At 38.4% G+C, this 19,960-nt stretch overlaps 1 protein-coding gene across 4 annotated transcripts in view; it reads right to left on the bottom strand.

The window, feature by feature from the left end:
• Larp4B (La-related protein 4B) overlaps nucleotides 1-16,320 on the bottom strand; it is an 88,959-nt gene extending 72,639 nt beyond the window's left edge. Inside the window, exon 1 of one of the 4 annotated variants that reach the window (XM_067129698.1) lies at nucleotides 16,218-16,320. The gene's annotated coding sequence lies outside the window, so the exon portion shown is untranslated. Of the gene's footprint in view, nucleotides 1-10,019; nucleotides 10,061-10,344; nucleotides 11,011-16,143 lie in introns of those variants that run through there. The other 3 variants (XM_067129695.1, XM_067129696.1, XM_067129697.1) reach the window with 3 other exon arrangements.
• Nucleotides 16,321-19,960: the final 3,640 nt, after the last annotated feature.

Raw genomic sequence — 19,960 nt, 5'->3', positions numbered from 1 at the left:
ACTGGGTCTGGTCAGTTCTTGGATGGGCAACCACCAGGAGACGCCAAGCGCTCCCGACGCTTTAAAAGGGAGTATAGGGCGTAGGTTCTCAACAGACAGGGAGGCAGCAGCAACTCCTGAAGGCGTCCTCCTGCCTAGGAGGACAGAAAAGTCGCGTCGTCAAATTCTACTTTTTCTGCAGGTTCGAATTCACATGTCCCGTGGAGTGACTGCGACTCGCGAGAGAGAGAGAGAGAGAGAGAGAGAGAGAGAGAGAGAGAGAGAGAGAGAATTTTGCCTCGCTCCAAACTTTTCCTAGCTCGTTCCGGGGACTCGTCATACTTCAGAAGGCGCAGGTGTCTCGCACCCGGCGAGGCGATCCAGACATCACCACAACACAGACGCTTGTTTTTGCGAGCGATTTCCACACTTCGCTCATTGCTACGGGTGTCGAGTAACTGAAGTTGAATTGAACTGAATATAGAATTTAGGCCAAAGGCCAAGCACTGGGACCTATCAGGTCATTCAGCGCTGATAAGGAATTGACAGTAAAAGGTTTGAGAGGCGTGACAGGAATAAAACCTCACAGCAGTTGCACTATGAATCAATAAAAAATTATGAAAGGAGGTACAGTGAAAGGAACGAAAGGCGTTGCAGCTAGGTGCCACGGAATACACGCTGGAACAAAGAACCCTCAAGTAATGCCTACAGTGCACCGCATGAGGTGCACTGACTTCACTAACCCCCTCCGGGGAATAAACAACGCAAGGACCTTCGAGAAACATGATTAGAGGTGATTCAGCCCTAAAGGTACACAATTTGTCTGAGAGCTTCAAAGCGAGGTTTGTCAGTGGGTATGCCCGCACGCATACGAGCATACTAATCATGTATGCTGTACTCAATACATGTATGTGTAAAATCCTCAAGGTCATACACGGGGCTATAGACAGGCAGTGAAGGGTGGAAATGAAGTAAATGATTGGTTGACAGGTAATTTAAAATATGGAAAAGTGGGACTTGAAATGCTCAGGCGACTAAAAAAATTATATATATATATATATATATATATATATATATATATATATATATATATATATATATGTATGTATGTATGTATGTATATATATATATATGGGTGTGTGTATGTATGTATATACAGTAAATATGTACATAAATATGTATATATATATACATATTTATATATATGTATATATTATTACACGTAGTACTTTTCCTCTGCTAACAAGCTTAGGAATTCACTCCTCACTTCTGTTTTCCTTTACTCCTGCAATTTCCCATACCTTTTAAAAAGGCGTTCCCTTATTCAGAAAGGGCATTCGTCCAAAAAACAAATGACAAAACAAATTATGAAATGAGCCATTCCATGACAGTTAGAAACAACTGGAAAAGGCTCATCGAAAACAGCGACCCCGGCTGGAGATTAAGCCGAAACGGAAATTATGAATCTTCAGTTATTTGAAATATAAATGAAAATGACATCACTTTGGTATAACTATATATACATCAGTTTTGCTATTTCCTCAAAGGATCTAGTATATTATGTACATCACATCATAAACTAAAAATAAAAAAAATAAACAAAAAATAAACGCAGATAGGGTGGTCCCCCAAACTACAACAAATACTAACCGACAAATAAAACGAGTAAAATTTGCACCGAAGTTTCTTCGGCGCAATCAAGTTTTCTGTACAGCCGCTACAGCTTATCATCAAGGCCATCGAAAACAGATCTATCTTTCGGTGGTCTCGGTATAATGCTGTATGAACTGCGGCCCTTAACTTCAACCACAGCCCGGTGGTGGCCTATCCTATATCGTTGCCAGAAGCACAATTATGGCTAACTTGGGTCTCAGGTACGCTCGGTGATATAATAATTGTACAGATAGGAAAGTGTTAAATAAAATAAAAACTACTCAGGCTACAGGGCTGCAATATGGTATGTTTCATGATTGGAAGGTGGATAATCAACATACCAATTTGCAGCCCTCTAGCCTCAGTAGTTTTTACGATCTGAGGACGGACAGAATAAAGTCGGACGGACAGACAAAGCCGGCACAACAGTTTTCTCTTGCAGAAAACTAAAAAATGACATCATCAATATGGCTATTGCAGATGAGTCATGCGGTTAAAACTTTCACAAAATTCCGTTCGAATCTTACGCGCATGGGAAATTAAATGAATAAAAATGTAAAAGTGAATAAAAATTAATAAAAAAAAATATATGCTAACTCTAACACACCACAAATGCGAGATTTGAAATCGGCATGTTTGGTAACCATGTCAAATCGATAACGGCTCAGAAGTCGTACCGGGAACATAATATGCTTCCTCCGACGAAAGCATTTCAGGATATTGCACCGAAGCATTGAATGGTGTGAAAACAATAAATGGAATAAGGAAAATTATCATTTCCGATTTACAGCCTTTATCTGACGTGTATACGCACACGTTAAGGCCTGGCGTCGCGTGGATTCGTTGATGACTCATTCTGACAGCGTGGCGATCTACGAACTCAAACTCCATTCCATTTGCTCCCATATGATGATTTCCGAGTTGCTCGCTTTTTTTTTCTCACGCTGTCACGCTGTGAGTGTGTGTGTGTGTGAAGGAGAGAGAGAGAGAGAGAGAGAGAGAGAGAGAGAGAGAGAGAGAGAGAGAGAGAGATTTGACCATAGATTTCTTATTCATTAAAAATACAACATTCACATTTATACCTCTAATTTTCACAATGTGTGTGTGTGAGAAAGAGAGAGAGAGAGAGAGAGAGAGAGAGAGAGAGAGAGAGAGATTTGACCATAGATTTTTTTTCATTACAAATACAAATTCACATTTATACCTCTAATTTTCACAATGTGCAGTGAGAGAGAGATAATCACGCACGCAGTGACAGAGAGAGAGAGAGAGAGAGAGAGAGAGAGAGAGAGCTTTTTTCACAGACATAATCACGCACGCTGTGAGTGTGTGTGAGTGAGAGAGAGAGAGAGAGATCTGACCATCGCTTTCGTGTCCATTGAAAATAAAACGTGCACATCCATACCTCTAATTTTCACAATGAGAGAGAGAGAGAGAGAGAGAGAGAGAGAGAGAGAGAGAGAGAGAGAGAGAGAGAGAGAGAGAGAGAGTTTAGACACACAAGTGTTCTTATATATATATTTTGTATATATATGTATGTGTGTGTGTATGTATGTATATATATATATATATATATATATATATATATATATATATATATATATATATATATATATATATATATATAAAATCTAAAATATATCGAATAAAAGAAATTCAACAAACTCTATCTATCATTGCAACGCAATAAACATCAAAAACCCAGATAATAATAATAATAATAATAATAATAATAATAATAATAATAATAATAATAATAATAATAAGCATCTTAAACAGACCAACTGAAATGAATAAATAAATAAAAAAGTATTAAATAAAATGGAAAATAGGCAGTTAAACATTTAAACTCCTACAATTCCTCCGTCGGTAAGTTGGTACAGCTGTCTACAGCGGCACAAACCACTACACCTGTCTAGCTTTATCACAACTCTAAATAACCGGTATTAGTTCATGTGGCTCTTTTCGTGGTCAATAGCAAGGTTTTTGCGGTACATACTTGACCTAATATCATTAATAAAGGAAATATATTACGCCCAGCTGAGGTCAATATATGTATTTTGTTATATAGATGCCTACAAAACAATTTTTTCTATAGATGCCTACAAGACAATGTGTTCTATAGATGCCTACAAAACAATTTGTTCTATAGATGCCTACAAGACAATCTGTTCTATAGATGCCTACAAGACAATTTGTTCTATATTTGCCTACAAGACAATTTGTTCTATATTTGCCTACAAGACAATTTTTTATAAAGATGCCCACAAGACAACTGTTCTGTAGATCCCTACAAAACAATTTGTTATACAGATATCCACAAGCCAATTTGTTATATAGATGCCTACAAGACAATGTGTTCTATAGATGCCTACAAGACAATTTGTTCTATAGATGCCTACAAGATAATTTGTTCTATAGATGCCTACAAGACAATTTGTTCTATAGATGCCTGAGACATTTGTTTGATCAATTTGTTCTATAGATGCCATGACAATTTGTTCTAGAATGACAAGACAATTTGTTCTATAGATGTCCCTGACAATTTGTTCTACAATTTGTTCTATAGATGTCCACATGACAATTTGTTCTATAGATGCCTACAAGACAATTTGTTCTATAGATGTCCACATGACAATTTGTTCTATAGATGCCTACAAGACAATTTGTTCTATAGATGCCTACGAGACAGTTTGTTCTATAGATCCCTACAAGACAATTTGTTATACAGATGTCCACAAGACAATTTGTTATACAGATCCCTACAAGACAATTTGTTATACAGATCCCTACAAGACAATTTGTTCTGCAGATGCCCACAAGACAATTTGTTTATATAGATATCAACGAGACAATGTATTTGACTGCCCACAAGACAATTTGTTATAAAAAAATATCTGACTCAAGTTAAAAATATATTTAAAAAATTTTCAGAAAAATCTACAAAATAAAAAAAATCATATTTGAAATCGATCTTACTTCCGGCGGAATTAAAATCTGGCAACCAAGGGTTCTTCCTTTCATAAGCGCTGAATACAACGAGCAACAGGTCCTTTGCCATAAATGGTACCAATCGACATTGCTAAATCTTATATTCGAAAAGCCTCATTCGGTGGTCTGAAAATTCTTAAAGAGCAAAGTGAAAAAAACCTTTCAGTGATTTGCATTACTTATATTTATATTATATACATATACTGTATATGTATATATATATATATATATATATATATATATATATATATATATATATATATATATATATATATATATATATATATATATGTATATGTATATGTACATCAATCTCATTCATTTAAAACATAAAAATTCAACATGGCAATGACCTAAAAGTAGAATATAATATATTATCGTTTGGAAAGCAAGGAAATGAATCTCTCCCGTATCTGACCTTATAGATTTATAGATTCCTATCTTGTAAGTATCTTTCCAAGAGGTCACCTATATATATATATATATATATATATATATATATATATATATATATATATATATATATATATATATATATATATAAATATATATATATATATATATATATATATATATATATCAATACAAATATATTATACCAATATATATATATATATATATATATATATATATATATATATATATATATATATATAAATAAACACACACATATATACGTATGTTAAAAACCATCTTAATCAGTGATAACACATGACGCTGCGCAACTCCATCGTGCAAAACAGTAAAACAATAAAAGGTCATTTTGTAAATACATCATAGTTTCATGTACACGGGAAAAAACAAGTAAAAAATGCACCGAAGTTTCTTCGGCGCGATCCCGTTTTCTGTACAGCCGCTACATCGTATAATCAAGGCCCACCGAAACTAAATCTATCTTTCGGTGGTCTCGGTATAATGATGTATGAGCCGCGGCCCGGTGGTGGCCTGGCCTATACCGTTGCCAGATGCACGATTATGGCTATCTTTAACCTTAAATAAAACTAAAAAAATATTGAGGCTAGAGGGCTGCAACTTGGTGTGTTTGGTGATTGGAGGGTGGATGATCAACATACCAATTTGCAGCCCTCTAGCCTCAGTAGTTTTTAAGACCCGAGGGCGGACAGACAAAGCCGGCACAATAGTTTTCTTTTACAGAAAACCAAATACTCGACATAAAGGCAACAAGCAACCTCAATTTAAACAGCTCCAAAATGAAATTTCGCCCGAAATTCCATTTTTTTTTTAATTCCAAAAATCATGACGGCTTGAAATTCCACCAATTCCAGTTAAATGTAGCTATTCCAGGAACCTAAAACTTGGCTATACAATGTCAGAATGTCATTCCACTATGCTATAACAAATCTAGTGGATTCCCGAAGTCCGTATCAAATCTAGTGGATTCCCGAAGTTTGTATCAAATCTAGTGGATTCCCGAAGTCCGTATCAAATCTAGTGGATTCCCGAAGTCTGTATCAAATCTAGTGGATTCCCGAAGTCCGTATCAAATCTAGAGGATTCCCGAAGTCTGTATCAAATCTAGAGGATTCCCGAAGTCTGTATCAAATCTAGTGGATTCCCGAAGTCTGTATCAAATCTAGTGGATTCCCGAAGTCTGTATCAAATCTAGTGGATTCCCGAAGTCTGTATCAAATCTAGTGGATTCCCGCCAATTCCAGTTCAAGGTACTGATTCCAGGAACCTAAAACTTGACTATACAATGTCAGAATGTCATTCCCGGTATATGCCTTAATAAATCTAGTGGATTCCCCGAGTATTTATCTTTTCTGTCACAAAAAGAATCACGCTCACGATACGGCTCTTGATTCCAATATTATTTTATTGCCTAGGCCTACTGCGTTACCACACGTATTTTTGGAAATGGCCAAGGGTTACCACATGTATTTTAGGAACTGGCCAAGGGTTACCACATGTATTTTCGGAACTGTCCAAAGGATTACCACATGCATTTTCGGAACTGGCCAAAGGGTACCACATGCATTTTCGGAACTGGCCATGTATTTTCGGAACTGGCCAAGGGTTACCACATGTATTTTCGGAACTGTCCAAGGGTTACACATGTATTTTCGGAACTGGCCAAGGGTTACCACATGTATTTTAGGAACTGGCCAAGGATTACCACATATTTTTCGGAACTGTCCAAGGGTTACCACATGTATTTTCGGAACTGGCCAAGGGTTACCACATGTATTTCCGGAACAGGGCAAGGGTTACCACATGCATTTTCGGAGCTGGCCAAGGGTTACCACATGCATTTTCGGAACTGGCCAAGGGTTACCACATGTATTTTCGGAACAGGCCAAGGGTTACCACATGTATTTTCGGAACTGGCCAAGGGTTACCACATGTATTTCCGGAACAGGCCAAGGGTTACCACATGTATTTTCGGAACAGGCCAAGGGTTACCACATGTATTTTCGGAACAGGCCAAGGGTTACCACATGCATTTTCGGAACAGGCCAAGGGTTACCACATGTATTTTCGGAACTGGCCAAGGGTTACCACATGTATTTCCGGAACAGGCCCAGGGTTACCACATGTATTTTCGGAACTGGCCAAGGGCAACACCTAAAATGAAAATTTCAAGTAGTTAGTACACCTGCGCAGCAAGCATTTGTTACGTGTTTACCAAGATAAATGATACTGGATGAATAAGCAAATGACTTGCATGTACATTGAAGTGACACGGGGTAATGTACACTTTCCAGCTGATACCAGGCCAAAAATGAGTAATTCTAAAATAATTCTCAAATTAAACGATTTTATATCGGTTCTACTGATAGTATTATCTTACTTAAGTCTTTCTTTAATTTTATATCGGTTCTACTGATATTATATATACTGAAATATATACTTAAACCTTTCTCATTTTCACGATTCACGACAGCAAGTTGTTAGATGACACTTTCCCCTGAAAGTGTTAAGTTCACACCATCTTCTTCTTCCTCTATTTTGAAGTTGTAGTTCTCTATTTAGTCAAGAATCATACTGTAAGGTTAATGAGGGTGTTTGCCATGCCATTGGTAGTAGGTGTTTTGACCCACGGGACCAAGTCAAATTAGAGCCTTTTATTTATCTTTTTTTTTTTTTTGATTTGCATAAGAGTAAGCAAAAAATATAACGCTGATATAGGGAAAGCTAAGAATGATGGAATTTAATAAAGCCAAGGAAATGAGATCGATTGATTTTTATTTTATTTTCCCAGGAGTCAGGAATTCTTTTTTTTTTTGTCGACTTTATTTTCCCAGGAATCAGGAATTCTTTTTTTGTCGACATATTTTTATTTTATTTTCCCAGGATTCAGGAATTCTCAATTTTTTGTCGACATTTTTATTTCATTTTCCCAGGAGTCATGAATTCTCTTTTTTTTTTGTCGACATATTTTTATTTCATTTCCCCAGGAGTCAGGAATTCTCCCTTTTTTCGATTTATATTCATTTTCTCAGGAGTCAGGAATTCTCTCTCTTTTTTGTCGACATTTTTATTTTCCCAGGAATCAGGAATTCTCGCTTTTTTTGTCGACATATTTTTATTTTATTTTCCCAGGAATCAGGAATTCTCTCTTTTTTTTGTTAAGTTATTTCTATCTTATTTTCCCAGTAGTCAGGAATCGGCCCGCAACCCCATTTGGGGGGGGGGGGGAATCATGGCCTGATACAAGTAAACTTAAATTTGTGTTTTATTTTAATGTATTTGTCAAATGATGAGTTATTATCTATAATATACGAATGTACGTATTTGACATTTTTAAGCGATTAAAAATCCTTTTATTCCCACATAATCTTTGTTAAGTCTCGAGGTTTTCAGCCTAATTGCTTACCAACTGATGCAAATACATGTGTAACAGAATATCACATTGTATTACGTCGTATTTTTGCCCTACTCTTATGCAAATCAAAAAAAAAAAAAAAAAAAAAAACTTTAATTTGACTTGGTCCCAAAACGCCTACTACCAATGGCATAGCAGATACCCTAATTAACCTTACAGTATGAGTCTAGACTACATAGAGAACTACAAAATCAAAATAGAAGAAGAAGAAGAAGAAGAAGAAGAAGAAGAAGAAGAAGAAGAAGAAGAAGAAGAAGAAGAAGGTTATCCATATGGCGTGAACTTGACACTTTCAGGGGAAAGTGTTATCCAACAACTTGCCTCTTGACCAGCTGTGGTCAACCACCAAAATGAGAAAGATTTAAGTAAGATACAATTATCAGTAGAACCAATATAAAATCATTTAATTGAGAATTACTAATTTTTTTAAATATCTATGTGCATGTGTATGTGTGTATATAATTTATAATATATATACATATAATATATATGTGTTTATACATATATTAGTGTCAGAACCCTTTTTATATACATGTGCGTCTACACACATAAAAACAAATAAGGTGCATACATACATAAACAGACACAGACATATATTATTATATATATATATATATATATATATATATATATATATATATATATATATAAAACAGGTCACAAATCAGTAATTACAAAGCATATGTAAATGTAATCACCATTTTCAGAGTTATATGATGCACTGAATTTAGCAGCGTCCAATATACTGATTATATCAAGGAGTACAGCTAAATAAACGAATGACGTGGGAAAAAAAACAATCTATAGCATTTCAGTAACCAACATTAAGTACGTAATATACCGTAAGAATCTAATTATACACAGAGGCGTGTAACGATTCATAAGCAATTACATCGGCGAGCACAAGTGATGTCAAAACACTACAACTGATACCGAAAACAAAAGATCAATAGAGGCGATAGCCACTGGCGGGAACGATGTTTGCTAAGGACGTTCCTCTCCCGTTTACGCCGTGCAAGCTGCGTCTCAAGACCACCAAGAACAAACACTGAGGGAACAGAACAGTCGGAATTGCGTGGCTTGGCGCGCCATTCGACACTCAAACGTTTTTATCTCCAAGAGTGAGCGGAGCACTTGGAGTAGCCAGCCACGTCTGCAAGTCGTTTTAGTCCTAGTGACCAGTCAGTCGGCGCAACCACTATTTTCCTCCCCTCGTTCCGATCACGAGCCTTTCTGCGTACTTGCAGCGAAATCTCTTAAACTGTGCGTCATTTGAGTCCGGAGGAGATGCGAGAGCGAGGCGAAGCGATCGCCGTTCGCCCGTTCCTGCCGTCCATATGGAAAGGCTGTTTGCCCGCGAGAACCATATGTGAGTCACTGTTGGAACGTTGGCTCTCCAGCGCAACTTTTCCTTCCCTGGAGACCTACTGACCAAACCCTTCGCTTGACACACGTTATTAAAAGTCCTCCTAACACCAGTATCCACGACGCATCACGGCGCCTCGACCTTCCATATGGTATGCATTCAAAATTTGCAAAACACTCTTACATCAAAATGGCGCGCCACTTTTCGAGCTGGCGCGCTCCGCCGAAGTGATGATGCACTTCGAAGGGGGCGCAGGGACACACGCGCCCTGCCAGCGAGGAAATGCCAGGGCTTGGAAATCCGACGAAGGGAAACGTTTTCGGGGAATGTCGTGTGTTCTGAGCGCGTCCAGGGGGAGGGGGCGGCGACGCAGGCCGCTATAAACAATGTCACCGATTCGGGCCAATATGGTACGAGAGAGAGAGAGAGAGAGAGAGAGAGAGAGAGAGAGAGAGAGAGAGAGAGAGATAAGACACTTGGCCAGCCCGCTTTTTCCTACTTTACTCACTCTAATGTTCCTAGGGGTCAATCTCCCCCGTCCGTTTCTTATCTAGAGACAATGCATTCCAGCGGGGAGATGGCGCTCGCTGTCTTCTGCCTCTACCCCTTCGGTAGAGATTTGCCTGGAATACAGGTCGCCTCCTAACAATATGGCCCAGCTGTGAGGCGGGGGGGGAGAGGGGTGGCGGGCCAGGGGAGGAGGAGGAGGAGGAGGAGGAGGTGTCCCTTATATTTGGGGAGGATGGGAGATGTGGAGGAGGTGAGAGCGAGAGCAAGAGAGAGAGAGAGAGAGAGAGAGAGACGACTGGCAGAGTGCCAAACACTACCACACGAGGTCAGTGCCAGGTGTCCAAGAAAAGAGGGGAGGGAGGGAGGGAGGGAATTCGTCAAGGAGGAGGAAGAAGAAGGAGGAGAAGAAGAAGAAGGCTCAGCAGAAGGAGAGGCTCGAGCAGTATCAGCAGAAGCAGAATGATCTTTGGCTCCCGGGACCGACGGCGATGATGGTCTACGGACACGCCTATCTATCTCATCGTGCTCCTGACAAACTGTCCCACGAACACACAAACACGGACGTACATATACGCACGAAAAACACACACCTCCACCTTCCCCTTGCGCGCGCCATCTCTTCCTCCTCCTCCTCCTCCTCCTCCTCCTCCACCGCACAGACTTCTCATCCTCCTCCTCCTCCTCCTCCTCCACACAGTAGTCATTAGCACAACCTCCCTCCCACTCCCTTCCCCAACCGCCTGCGGTTAACTTTAACTCACCTGTTCCAAGTCCGCCTCTCGAGAGAAAGTATCAAATATAACAAAAAATTAAATAAAAAAATAAAAAAATTAAATAAAAAAATAACGTCACAAAATTATCACTTCCTCCGGCATCACACGAAATCACTTAACATAAACTCGCGAATCTACTTAACATAAACTCGTGAAAACTTCCGTAACGTATACTCTAATGCATACACACTATCTGTATACATATGGCACGTACACTTCTGTGCAGAGTGTACGCGTTAGCGCGAACTGTACAACATGTACTCAAGAGAGAGAGAGAGAGCGTGTGAACACAACGCCTGGGTCACCTATATAGACGATACACACTTAACATATCGATATGGAATCGATAGCATAAGCACACCAGACTGGAGCGGTACAGAGGACATAACGTCAATAAACGAGAGAGAGAGAGAGAGAGAGAGAGAGAGAGAGAGAGAGAGAGAGAGAGAGAGAGAGAGTACTGTGGGAGGGAACCAGGTCCGAAAGAGGAGCGGGTAGAGGGGTTTTGTGGGAGGGGGTTTGGGGGAACCCCGCGAGGAGGGTGACCTTTAGAGCCGCCCACATAGAAAACCTCCTCCTCCTCCATCTCTTCCTCCATCTCTTTCTCCTCTCCCTCCTCCTCCTCCTCCTCCTCCTCCTCCATACTCACCCATTCATTCCCTCCGCCCACGATCATCTCATTCATGACTTTTTTTTTTTTTGAACTACAGTATTTTGGTTCCAGGTGGGCCAAAAAGGTTCCACTCTCTGTGTGGTTTTCGGCGAGACATTGACGGAAAACATTGTCAGGTGCCTTCATAACAAATCGGTACCTCAATTTAAAAACTTTAGTTGAAATGAATGTTATTAAAGCTAAAAATATATAGAAAATAAATAAACATCGAGAGAGAGAGAGAGAGAGAGAGAGAGAGAGAGAGAGAGAGAGAGAGAGAGAGAGAGAGAGAAGGACCGGTTAAGTAACCTATAAAAAAATAAAAATAAAAATATTTAGAAAGCGAGAGAGACGCACTTAGTTGTTTGACCAAGAAAGAGTAAAAAAAAAAAAAAATAATAAAAATTTTAAATGCGAATCCGTAAATTGAATTTTAAAAATGGACGGGAATTTCAGTAATGGGAATCGGCCGAATGAAAACTAAACAAGAGGAGAACTTGAAAAATAAAAAAAAGAAATTAAAAAATCAACAACAGGAATGAAATACCTGGAATTCAAGTTTCTGCGATATTTAACATCGAGTCCAACGCTGCCAGGATATATATATATATATATATATATATATATATATATATATATATATATATATATATATATATATATATATATATATATATATATATATACTGTATGTGCGTGTGTGTAAGGAAAATAAACATGGTGATGCTTAACCGTTAAGAGGTGTGGTTAAACTGAGATCGTAAAGATAAAATGGTACGGATAAAAAAAAGCAATTACTGGGTTTCCGACCAAAAAATCAACTTGCAGTCAAACTGAAATATCATACCATTCGTATAATATTTCAAATGCATAAGAACATGAAAGAATCAAATCAGGTAATAATTAATAAGAGGGAGAAAATCAAATAAAAAACTAAAGTTAAAAGAATTTATAAGCATGAGAGAAATATATATGATATATAAAAAAATTAGGCATAAGTCTCCAAGCATTCCATTCTATTAGTACATCTTTTGCGACAAACTTTAGAATTACAAGTAAAACTTTCTTTCCTCCAAGCTCTGAGTTTCAGAATTCTTTCCCTGCTTCTGTACTTATCCACGAATCCCGTTGCAAATGCGTTGTATTTCCACACTTCCATTTGCCTGAACTTTTACCAGAATTAAAAAAAAAACTGCTTTCAATCGAGACTTAATTAAAAGGAATGGAATATACAGTTTAGGCCAAAGGCCAAGCACTGGGACCTATGAGGTCATTCAGCGCTGAAATGGAAATTGGCAGTAAAAGGTTTGAAAGGTGGAACAGGAGGAAAACCTCGCAGCTGCACTATGAATCAATTGTTAGGAGAGGGTGGAAAGTAAGACGGAGGAAAGAGAATATGAAAGGAGGTACAGTAAAACGACCTCGAAACTGAAAAAATAGAACCATGATTGGGGAATGACAGTGACAAAACTGGACTTTTTTTTTTCTTTTTGAGGTCTAGTATATTGTAGGATCAGGCGATTTTCAGCTGTTTAAGTTTTATTATTATGAAAACCGGGCAAAAACAAAGTTTTGATCAAACCACGGCAATTTTTCCCTAAATATCCGTCATCGACAAAGTTCAGCTATTCCAATTAAACATTAAATTCAATATTGATGACATTACCCAATCCTAAATTCGATAAATGGAAGACATAAGTCTCCTTTAAACCAAGAAAACAAAATAAATAGTACATTTTTTCCTTTCGTAAGCGTTCAGTCTCAAAACATTTTCCCTTAATGGCGAACATCACCTGCAACCAACCAAAACAAAAAAATAAACACGGAAAAAAATGTGAAAGTGCCATAAAAGAAGATTCTGCCACGTTCCATTCTCTTGACTCACGGCACCTGAACGCGGTAACCGCTAAGCCACCCGCGCATGCGTCAAATTTAAACAAAAAAATCGTCGTACCTCATGCATAAATTAAAACCTAATAAACAGCATAAAGAAAAAATGAAGTGAATTCCGAGTTAGGTAACAAAATTTGCACGTCAATAACTCTACAACTTGGAAAAGTTTCAAATTTTGACGTACATTTTGGGGTAAAACCTTAGAAGGCCTCCCGTCTTTAGCGGACATTAAGCAGTCGTGTTTGGGCGTAAGTTATCGTACATATAAAAAGTAACTGCGAATTCCGAAGAACAAAGAAGTTTGTGATAAAAGGCATACCATTACCAAGACAGTGAAGGCTGTTTAAAGTGTAACGAGAGAGAGAGAGAGAGAGAGAGAGAGAGAGAGAGAGAGAATGTGTGGTAACATAAATTGACCGGCATTACAATTGGTCGTTCATAAACACATTTAATTCCAAGCGATATGAAGACCCCAATCATTCTTCCACGTATACCAATAACAAAGATGTCTGACAGAGAGAGAGAGAGAGAGAGAGAGAGAGAGAGAGAGAGAGAGAGAGAGAGAGAGAGAGACTAACCATGCAGAGAATGCCTCTGTCAAGATGGCTAACCACATTTTATGGATCCCTGTTCTCGTTCTAGCATCGAGTGGGACCATTTAAGCAGAAAGTTTGATGGATCTGAAGAAATCTAGCCAGTATAACCAGGTAACTGAAATAGCTAACTGCTATCTAAACTTACCTGGAATACCTTCCCAGCAATACTCACAATAACAATATCTTTAGGTACTTGTTAATTATATCAACACCGATGCAAGTTGTTATTTTATATTTTAAAAACGATACTATTTACTCAAACGGGAGGGACATGATGGGTATCAATAACCACATTACGTAATATTTTCAAGATTACTTTAGATTTCGTGTCGTCTTCTAACACACGTATAATCAATCACGAAACCTGAAAGATCCGGATTTCCCTCTCAACTCTCATGTTCCCCAAGTCTTGTGTTATTCATTTTCTTTTGATCAGATTGGATGAGAGCATTGGGTTACCCGCCACATAATCACGAACAAATTCCCAGGCCCTAAAACGAGAAAACTGCCCAAAAACCGTGTTACCAATGTTATTATCGGGTTTTAACAACTGTGAATAACGGAAAAAGCCGTTGCATTACGACACCAATCAAATGGAAAATTTCGTAAGAGATTGCCTGACGTAATTCTGTAAACGGGTGTGGCAATCCACATCAACGATTTCGAAAGATGCGCCATACTGTAGTTACCCCTGATAATCGTACTGAGGGAGCATGGACACACTCCACTGCTAAATCGAGATCAAACCTCCGTGGTAATTTATGTCAGACTGGATGTGGCGATGCTAATGACGTGTGGCTATCATAAATTTACAGCAGGTTGCTTGTGGAATATCAATTCGTGCCGGTCTAGCAGTCACACGGTACGATTTTCCTGACGGTGGTCTCTCGGTCCGTTCTTTCAAAAGGGCTTTGCGTTAGGCCGAGTCATTTTGATAACGAAATGATCATAGCAGTGTGATGAACTGCTTGAGCTATTAAACCTGTTCTATTAACATTAACCTAATCCTAGTGTTTTTCGAAAGAAGATGAAACAAAGCCATAATAAATTTAAGCAGAACCAGAAAAACTCTTGTTTAAAGACAAAATTTCCCTAATTTGATTATTTCCATGGAAATTATACGAATAATTGTCATCTGTAATATTAAATAAGCAACGAAACCTTTTCAGAAAACTGGCAAAGAATACAATCTAGGTAGTCAGTCGAATGCTTCTACTAACCTGAAAGAACATTTATATAATTATGATTATGTCTGCGAGTACATGTGACAAAAATTACTCGTTAAAAAAACGGGGGAGAACAAAAGAGCATCATATTTTGGTTGTCACCTCTACACTTTTTCAAACATTTTTTTAGGATCCTTTATAAAAAAGAAATAGTCTCTATTCTTGGACCTTGGCTGGAACTAAAATGGAACCTGCCTGCCATTTTGAAATAACTTACGTAAAATAATGGTCCAATGTACTGTACTACCACTAACACAAAACAAGTTATATAGAAAAATGGAATTTCGAAAAAGCACTGTACGTACACAATACACGATTTTACGATAAGAGGTTTTCTATGTGCATGCGTGAAACTAGACCATTATCACTTTGTTGCATGACAGGGTTACTGAATCTCATCAAGTTAATGCAGTCAAAATGTTCCTCATACGCAAAAACGTACTTTTTTTTTTTTTGTTTTACCTATTAGCAATTTTATAAATTGGGTAATTTCCTAGAGGTGTTTACCGAGTTGTCTGAAATCATATTTCCATGTATTTAAAACTCATGGAAGTAATGATGTAACATCTATCACGCATGCAAGCACTGTTTGCTGCCACTCTCTACAATGCCATCTAACATATCTAATTTGGGAACCACACACCTTGTAATAAGCACCTGTAAGATTCATAGCGTTTCTGAAGTCGCAAAATAGGTGTTGTCAATCTTGGTGGGGTTTTTCAGGTCCTCACTTTCAATGGTCCCGAAGATGTCATTAAAGGTTGCACTCCGCAATCAGTACCAACGTCCTTGTAACTGAAAAAGCGGGTGGTACCACAGCTACCTCCAACAACTGGCCTTCATCAAGAATGTGGCCAAGGAAAACTTCTCGTACATAGCCAATGGATATACTCCAAAAATAGAATTTATTACTTGCACGGCATTCAAATTCCTCCCACTAAACTGGTAATGATTAATCTGACTTACATACTTCCCTGATTCAATCCTGCAGTATATACTGTTAAGATGCCTTCCTTTTGTCAGTCAAGAGGGAAACATTCAATTCGATGTTACTCTTGTGAAATATATCTAGGAGCAGTGTGCTGGAGATCCTTACAATATATAAATAAAATATGCCAACTTCTTCATCCTCCCTTCACACTAGACAGACTTTCTGTTCTGTGCAATATCTGGTTCTCTGCGAGGAGTGTCCTGTCTGTTAGCATCCTTGGTAGGAGCCACTTTGGGTATGAAGGCTAGTGAGCACGTCTTGTGGGATGCTTGATGTACTGGGTTGCATAGTTCTTTAAAACTTCTAAAAACTATAGCAAAATCCAACTTAAGCAATCTCACAACTTGGTGGCCTCTTCGGCCAATAATCATCGCAATAAGTCACACTAATCTCTCGTCGAAACTGGTGGTACAGTACTTGTTTCTTGCGCTGATGAAGAGAGGATTGTTCATCTTGACATTACTGTCCTGAATGAGAACATGCAACAGTCATGTCGTCATAACCATACATTTTACACTCACTGAAGAAGTGTTTAGTCTGTGATTTCTTGTGTGTGTAGGAAATCATGTGTCTTCTAGCCAGTTGAGTAGTTCACATGAATGACCACCATCCAGTTATTTCAAGGAAGAATCTTTCTAGGCACTTAGAATTCTGCAGATTTATTGGCAGTCAGAAATAATTCTCCCTTTTCCAAGGTTACCTGTTTATGTAGCTGAAACTACCCAGTCACTGCCTCACAGGAGTATCCTTTAAAGAAAGCAGGATTCACATCCCTGGTACCCACAACTCTGAGTGTCATATGTTGGCAGATCCAACTGAGAATTTTGCACGACCATAAGAACGAGGAAAGAACATGGAGTTTTATTTTTTCGTCATGACATTACGGTGTGTAGGTGTTCTATAAATATTATTGTACTAGATGGCAATAGAGCTCCCCCATCCCATACACATATAGGACATTACAGTATTCAACCTTCTTTCATGAGTGTAAAATGGCTAATTCACTTCCCTTGCAATGATTATACCTTTTTTTATGGCATACTCCCACTGAAAAGGCGTGGGATTGCAACGAGAGAGACTGGTCTGACAAGAGAAGAGCCATCTCTTAGGTTGCCCTTGGGGTTAAACTGAGGTTTGTCATCGACTCATTTTGTTTTTTAACACATACAGGAAAAAACAGATTTGGTAAAGTTATTTCGTGAGCATAAACATAGCCACTAACAACGGTAGTGATACTGAAAATGTGTAAATACAATGGCCTCATTATCTCTGTAAACACAATAGTCTCATTATCTCTATGCAGCACAAACAACTGTCACTTTCATCACAGTCAATGACAATTTTGAAGACAATGGTCACTTTCCAAAGTATTTAAGCTTTTAATACCCAATCCAAACCTTAATAAAGAAGGTCTGATCATGTTATCAATTACTGCTTATATGTCTATGGCCTGACATGAAAGCAGTGCCTCCTTTCTATTAATGCCACATGCAATGCCTTGAAGGATATGGACGTGTGCCGAATGAAAACCTTCACTGGTTAAGGAAAAGGGATGGCGTTTGGTGCCCTGAAGTTATAAATCTTCACACAAATTGAGTTTAACCCAATCTTCCAAAGTTCCAATGGATGTCCCTGAAAGTAAAATACCTGTAGAAGCCCTTCCCTATTATTACCAGAAGTACGTTTGATTTTAGAAAATCTAGGCTGTCCCAAGCACTGGGACATTTCAACCATTCAGAGCCTAAGTCAGTGATCCAGAAAATAAAGAGGTAAATGGACCTTAAGGCAGAACTTGTAGAAAACCCCACAGTTCACCAAGAAGAAACAGAGAGGTAGGCCACCGAGACTGAAGAATGGAAGTAAGACTGGAGGTTAAAGACTCAAGTGGGTGCAACTAGGGGCTGTAGCTGCAAACACCGGCAAATAATGCCTGCAGTAAACCATGTGAGGAACACTGATGGCATGGCCCCTGAAGTACAATGTGCTCCACTGCTTGCCCGAGATAGGAAACCAGTCCCTAAAGATAAATCCAGAAGAATCACAGCAGTTTGGAGTCACACTACCTTCTCTTGCACCTGGTACCCCTTGGTTAGGTATGTTGACGATATCTGGTCTATTTGTGATGTAAAAGAACGTTACTTTTCAGCAACTTACGCTACATACATCAATTCACATGTAAATAGGGAATCAGACTATAAAGGTTTTTTGGTATACTGTACCTATTGTACTTGATTATGACAATATTTTATTCATCTCTAGAAAACCTATACAATGTAATATCAAAAGAAAATAAAGCACCCTGTTCTTTCCTAATTCTTACACTCCTACAAAATTTGCAGCCACTTTTATTGACAGATTTTCTGTCTTTCATGAGACTGGTTCATTCAAAAATGTTATGAAGCAAGAAAACCTTATTTATTCCTTCCAATGATTTATTTGTATGTTACACAGAGGGACCAGGTTGTTCAGTATTTCAAAATGAACAGAAAAGTTGTTTAAGAAATGGTGGTACAAATACTATTTTGTACATGTCTGAAAATAACTAGACTACATTCTGGATTAAATCCGAGTGCTGTACGACATACATTCTCTCAAAATATACAATTGTATAATCTGCTCTGTTTAGTAACCCCAACTACAAATCTCAATGAGGATCATTATAAACTCAACAACCTCCTTACTTCTCGTTTCAAGAGCAGCTAACCTTACAAATGCTAAAGATTAAATGACCAGTTTGGTAAGAATTAGGTGGTCTTTATGTAGTTGATGCAGTACTCCATTTTTATTTCTCTCTTCTCCAATAACTTCAGCATTCCTGTACCTACTTTCACTTAAAGATCCAATGGAGCTCAAAACAGTTATGATCCCTCTAGATTAATGGATGCCCTTAATTTTTTTTTTTTATAAACAATGTAATTCACTCATGCATATCTTCAAACACCACTTGGTGGGCATTGGGCATGTCACAAGAGACCAAAAAGCATCAGCACTGACATCAGCAAGCATTCTAGGTGTAAGTTACATACCTTGGGAGGGAGAATGTAATGCATAAGCAGGTTGGTGTGCCAGATACGTCGGGTTAGGCACACAAAGAATATAAGCAAGCCATATGGCGCACGCCAGTACAGTCTGGCTGTACCAGCAGCATGGGCTGGGCAAGGCACAGGGAAGAAAGGAACAAGCAAACAAGTCAAATGCATGGCAGGAAGCGACACTTCCACAGGTAACTCAGCTACAAACTGAATCTGATGAAATGGGTTACCACATCGCACAGCTGCTTTACTACTAAACTTACTGTTGTGACGTACTGTTATGCGATACTATAGATGCTTAAATGAACATGCTGCTGGACCTTAACCTTCTGTATGATGAGAACCATAACTTGAATGGCATTCTCCTCCTCTCTGAACAGCATAAGTCAGAATGACAGCAATAAAAAAAGAACACAACAGAAACCAGTCATCCATTTATCATTGTGTGTAC

This window comes from Macrobrachium rosenbergii, chromosome 27, assembly GCF_040412425.1.
Source record: "Macrobrachium rosenbergii isolate ZJJX-2024 chromosome 27, ASM4041242v1, whole genome shotgun sequence".
Classification (NCBI taxonomy): domain Eukaryota; kingdom Metazoa; phylum Arthropoda; class Malacostraca; order Decapoda; family Palaemonidae; genus Macrobrachium; species Macrobrachium rosenbergii.
The sequence above is the reverse complement of the archived record's forward strand: the minus strand, read 5'-3'. Positions and strand labels throughout refer to the sequence as shown.